We start from the raw sequence: 5953 nt of genomic DNA, 5'->3' as shown, positions 1-5953 counted from the left end.
ACGTAATTGAGTCAGTTTTACCAACTGATCAGAATGATTTCCAGATATTTTCCAGTGCAAGTGTTATGGATACGTCTCACGAGGAAAAAGAAAGTTTAGTGACCCAGGACTTGCTGGAATCCTTGTATTGGTTCAACAGGGAATTGTTTAACAAGTGGAATAAATTCAAGAAGCTCTAACACCCTAAAAGGAAGATACTCCACGTAGACACTGTATTGGATTTCACCTTTAAGACAGTTGCATGAACCACAACGTCAATGTGTAAGAAATGACATTGCTGTTACATATAAAGCATCGTATCTATCAGTTTAAGAGCCTATTGGTCAAAGTGTGTTTCTAAAACATTAGTAGCTGTAAGTATCTTAATGGGTTGAGAGATTAAATTTGGGACAAAATGACAACATTTTTTTGTAAGTTGGAGACGATTTCTAATAAAATCATAAATATGTGGTTTACCAAATCAATGTTGACTACAATTGACTGGGAGTTCCTATTCTGAACCTGTTCCACACTTTTTGGATCAGAGCGTCCAACTGTTAGAGTCATGGATGGAAAAACCTTTTCAAAGTAATCTCAAGCTTCATCCATACCAGGCATTTGATGCACATTTATCTCACGCTGTTCACACTGGACAAGTAGGGAAGGGCTTCTTTTTCTATCGTTTACCAGCACACGTGCACCACCTACAGTTGGAAGAAGCAGTAAATCTTGCGAGTTAGGGAAAAGGTGGATAACCATGGGGATTTTTCAAAATTAAAGAACCATATAAGCTTTCTCACTACAGCTCCAAAAATAAATTAATTTGTTTAATGTAACATTCTCTGATTAAAATGGCCTTCTTTAAATTCAGTTTCTCAATCTTTTGGATTAAAATATTTGAAATCATAACAATATCATGTGTTTAGAGGACAGGATGCAATTAGCCCACCGTGAATACAGAACAAGAGTCACTTTGTGTCCAAAAAATATTACCATCTGCACTAAACTGGATTCATGTTGATTCTGCATGCAGCATATTGTCAAAATGAAGAGTCTCCAGTGTTTTAAAGCTTTGGATGTTTTCTAAATAAAGTGAACTCATGTTGACAATAAATAGTTTACATAAAAAAGTGACACTTGTATCACTTTCACTTACACAGATCATAAAGCTGAGTAGTCATCTTTTAGTACTTCATTTTAAATATTTCCTTTATTACCATATTGTTTAAAGCACAAGAAAAACACACACAAAAAATGTGTTTTTGTTGCCCATCCCCAACTTTGAGCCTCTAAAAAATCCTGTGCGCATCCCTGCACAGGGGGCCAAAATCCAAAACACACTTCTGGTCAAACAGGATAAACAGTTATTGAACACGCTAAAATTACATTTTTAAAACTTTAACTACGTAACACTCTATGAATAAAAGCAGACAGAATAAATACATTTAAACCTTAAATAACTTGACTTTGACACATGTGCTCTAAAGGGGGAGCGGGTCCTGCTGGGTTGTGGAATCAACCCACATGGTTCTTTAGGGGTTGAAGGTTACAGACCCCTGCTTTGGGCCGTGTGTACGTCACTTCACAGTTCTTGGACTTTCTAAAATGGTACACAACTTTTGCTTCTCTTTTGAAAGAAAATTTGTTTAAAATAAAGAAATAAATTTTTATTGTTTCAAAAGTAATGACATAAGGAAATGAAGAAGATCTCTAAGATTCTTTTCTTTTTGCAAAAGCAGTGTTTAGACTTTAAACCCTTGCATTTTACATGTGATTTTACACAACCGTTTAACAATGTGGACACTTTGATAGATTAAAGTAATTTGTGTCTTTCCCCGTATCACATTGTTGTTTATAAAGCTTCACAATTTCCTTTGCTTTGCACTACAGCAACCACAGAAGACTCGAAGAGGCTTTGATTCTTTACTTGCCAACTAAATCCTGCAGAAGGAATGAAGATGTTTCTTTGAACTTGCCGGGGGGTTGACTCCTCAAAGGGCAAATGTTCAGTCACTGCACAGACAGTAAGTTTTCCACTGACCAAGATGCCAAAAGCAGCAGCACTCCCTGTTGAATTTCAGGGCCAGCAGCTCTCTAGCTGACCTCTTAAAAAAATGCTTTGGTAGTTAATTACATTTTTCTAAAAAGATGCGTCTTCATTTAGCCTTTTTTGCCCGTTATTATGATGCTTCATCGAGAAACCACGTCGCCTATTTTATATCTAAACTGTTAATTAATTTATTTTAGCAGATCCTCTTAAAATAAACAATGTTTTTCAATGTTTCTTTAAAATTTAATAGAAAACCTTTTAGCTGGACACTTCAGATTTATAGTGCTGGTGACACACTGGGTTTCCGTAAATTTTGTTTTGACATTCATTGTACCATCAGGTCGACTTTCTCTAAAGCATAACTAGGGTCCTACTCATAAAAGGATACAGCCAAAAAAAACTTTATTTAAACTTTTGCTTCTTGCATTTGATTGAGTTTATCCATCAGTTTAGTGAAAGCAGAGTCATCAAACACAATTTTATGGTCTATATGGCTTCAAATGCTTTATGGTTTACATACGGTTTTTCCACTTTTAACGTGTTCTGTGTTTAAAAGGTACATTTTAGCTAGAAAAAAGCCCATAAAAATTACAAAAACGTGATTCCATGTCATTGAAATTTCGGCTCAACACTTTTGTGCAGAGTAGCCTGTGAGGCTTCATTCTGTTGGTGTTTTCCTTTAACGAGACAGGCCAGCGTGCGAATGTTCTCCACCTTGTTCACCCTGTTCCACCCTCTGCTGCAGGAAGCGTCTCATGCAGAGCACAGCTGTGGAGGACCCTCGTTGAAGGCCACGGCGTGTTTTCATACGTCTGCCAAACCCACAAAGGCTCGTACCGAGGTTCTTCCCTTTGAGTCTGGCGCATTCGTGTAGAGATGAAGGTGGTCTAACATGAGTTGCTGTTGTTGTGATTGGCTCTCTGATAAGTTGACAGCTGATCTTTTCAAATGAGATAGTCGTCATCTTTTCAGCAAAGGAGCAGCTAAGCCTGTTTGTATTACTAAGCTTTAATGACTGTTGACAGTAACAAATTTACAGCACTTTAAAGAGTCTTCATTGCGTAACTTCTCTTTCGCAGCTGATAAAATGACCCATTGGTTATAATAAGTCATCACAAGTTATCATTTTATTATTGATAGGCTACTCCCATTTCTTTTCTTATGTTTTTCTTAAGTGTTGAAGTGTTGCAGCTGTGCAGTTCTGCATGCTTGCAACAGCTTATATTGGAGGTTCAGTGAAGATATCAGGTATTAAAGTGCAACTGCAAGACAGAGTCTATGATGAAGTGACAAAATGTTTTCTTTGGGTTTTTGTTACTGATCTACTTGCTAATAACACAGCAGAATACTTTAAAAATAAATAAAAAATACATTAATTGTTACTTAATGGTTTAGAAGGAGGGGTGTGATTGTGAAATAGAATTTGAAACAGGTTAAGAGTTATCTTAATAGGGTCTTAATTATTTAAAATTACATGTCAAAAACCCACGAAGAAGCCAAAAGATGCAGGTGACCAAAAACAGAGCATGAGCTGACAATAAGGAACTGAAAACCAGACACTTAAATAGACTGAGGGCAATTTGCAGAAATCAAAATATCTGTGGATGACTAACATGAACCTGAAGTGACTGACAGGAGACAACACAGAACATGACTAAAATTAACTTCAAATAAATTTAAAGCCCAGAATCCTCACAGTGCCCCTCCCCAAAAGTGCAGATCCCAGATGCCCAAACCCAACAGTCAGGAGAAGGAGGAAAAACAACAAAAAAAGTGTTATTGAAATGTGATTTACTTCTGAAGCAGATAGAACAAATGGAGCATGTGCACATAAAACACAATCTAATGAATGGCTAAAGGTGAATTCTTCAATTAACATCTTACTAGTTGATGCTTGTGATCAAATTGATCAAAGAACATCCGTCAGCAGAGAGCTATTGATGAAACCATTTCAAAATAAGAGCTTGTCAGTGAGCAACTAAAAACTGTGGAATTTATCTACTGAAAGTGTTTCTAACTTTCAACAGAAAATCGGGTTGTTGTTTAAAAACTTGGGTGGGATTTAGAAGAAGCAGAGAAGAAACAGAACCCAAACAACTTAAGAAGATTATGCAACAAAGAAATGCAGATCAGGAAATACGATTGAAAGAACCAAGCCAAGAAAACTGAACCACAGATGCAGACATTTTATGCTCACATGATTGAAAATTGCAAGTTGATAATTTCCCTTAGAATACATATTAGAGTGGAATTTATACATGATCTCCTGCTGGAATTTTTAAAGCAAAAAGGCAAACAAACGAGATAAATCTCTAACAGCTATGCTTCAAAATATAATAAACTTATAGAAATATATTTTGTATATAGTTTTCATTGTGTTAACATGAAAAAAAGTAAAATTTAAAACATTTTAGACCTAAAACAAATTGGTGAGATTAGATCAGTATTAAAAACATGTTTTGTTTCAGGTTTTTTTCCTTCCATCTTCAAAATTATTTATTTATGTATCTATTATTTGTTTGATCTAACATCTGGTGAGCTGTAATCACTTTTTTTCTGGGCTGCAATGAATAATTTATTTCTCCATGTGAGATTAATAAATATCAATTAATTTTAGGACTGAAAACATGAATTAAATTGAATGAGTCAAAATAACTACACGTGTCACGAAGGCTCCGTTTAAACACATATACTGGAAAGGCTGCCCGAATGAGTTGTGTAGAGGAAATGCATAACCTGGGTCAGCACACTGCTGTGTCACTTTTTCCTTTACAGCTCTGAGAGGAAAACCATGTTTAGTCTCTCACTGTGGCCACAGCAGCTGTGGAGGAAAGTTCCTACTTGACTAAGCTCCCAAAGGTAGCCTTGAAAGTAGGTAAGACGAGAAAAGGGGGTCTGGTTTTCTGGTAAAAACACACAAATCCGTGAACACACATTATGATGTCATTAATGTGTGGATTAAAGGTAAAGATAGAAATTAGAGATGAAACTCCTCATTTTTATTGATTGCTCTGTGATGGATTATCAATCTGTCCAGGATGATCCTCGCCCTTCGCTCTGTGATAGCAAAAGATCAAGTCCCTCATTGCAGGATGAAGCTTTAGAAGACGGAAGGTTGGAGAGACACTCATTACTATGAACCAGCTGGACTAATTCTCTCCATTTTAACCATATCTCAATGCTTGTGTCTCCCACATGCTGTTAGCCCAGCTGCATCCTGGCTGGATGTGTTCCCCATTTGATTGCAATTTAGAATAATGGGTAAATTCACATCTGAGGTATTGGTTTGGTAAAAAAAAAAAAAAAAAAAAAAAAAACTTCTACCCAGCTAATTGAGGTTCACTTCAGCTGGCCTTCAGTGCTGGAAGTGGAGGAGCACAAACATCTGGAAGGACTTTGGAAAGGTCAGCTGCTTGTTGAGATAATCTCCTTCTGATGAGGTGCTGTGGCTTCAAGGCACACTCATAACAGATTATGGGGGGTACCAATTAGAGTCCCCTAAAAAAGGATTGAGACTACCTGTAGAAACATCTGAAGAACCTGGAAGGAAACATGATCCAATTCGGTCATTTAGAGACCCATTCCAATGAAAGTGGTGTTTCTAACATGTTCTTGTAGCATTTTGTCATTATGGAGGACACATACATAAGGAGAATTAAGGTTAAAATTGCATTTCTGAGTATTTCTTTACTCAAATTGTTGATTATCAAGCCCATATGAAAAATGACACAAGCTCCCTGCTCTGCTCCATTATGATGCATCCACTTGTAGACAAACAGATCCAGATACGTCTTCGTTTTCCTCATCTTAGCCATTTTTGTCGCACCGCTAACATTAAGTTGGAGTTGTGATGGGCTGTAAACTAGCATGAGAGTGTAAATGGTAAATGGCGTATACTTGTATAGCACTTTTCTACCTTCCTTG

Source organism: Oryzias melastigma, linkage group LG22 (assembly GCF_002922805.2).
Source record: "Oryzias melastigma strain HK-1 linkage group LG22, ASM292280v2, whole genome shotgun sequence".
Lineage (NCBI taxonomy): Eukaryota > Metazoa > Chordata > Actinopteri > Beloniformes > Adrianichthyidae > Oryzias > Oryzias melastigma.
The sequence above is the reverse complement of the archived record's forward strand: the minus strand, read 5'-3'. Positions refer to the sequence as shown.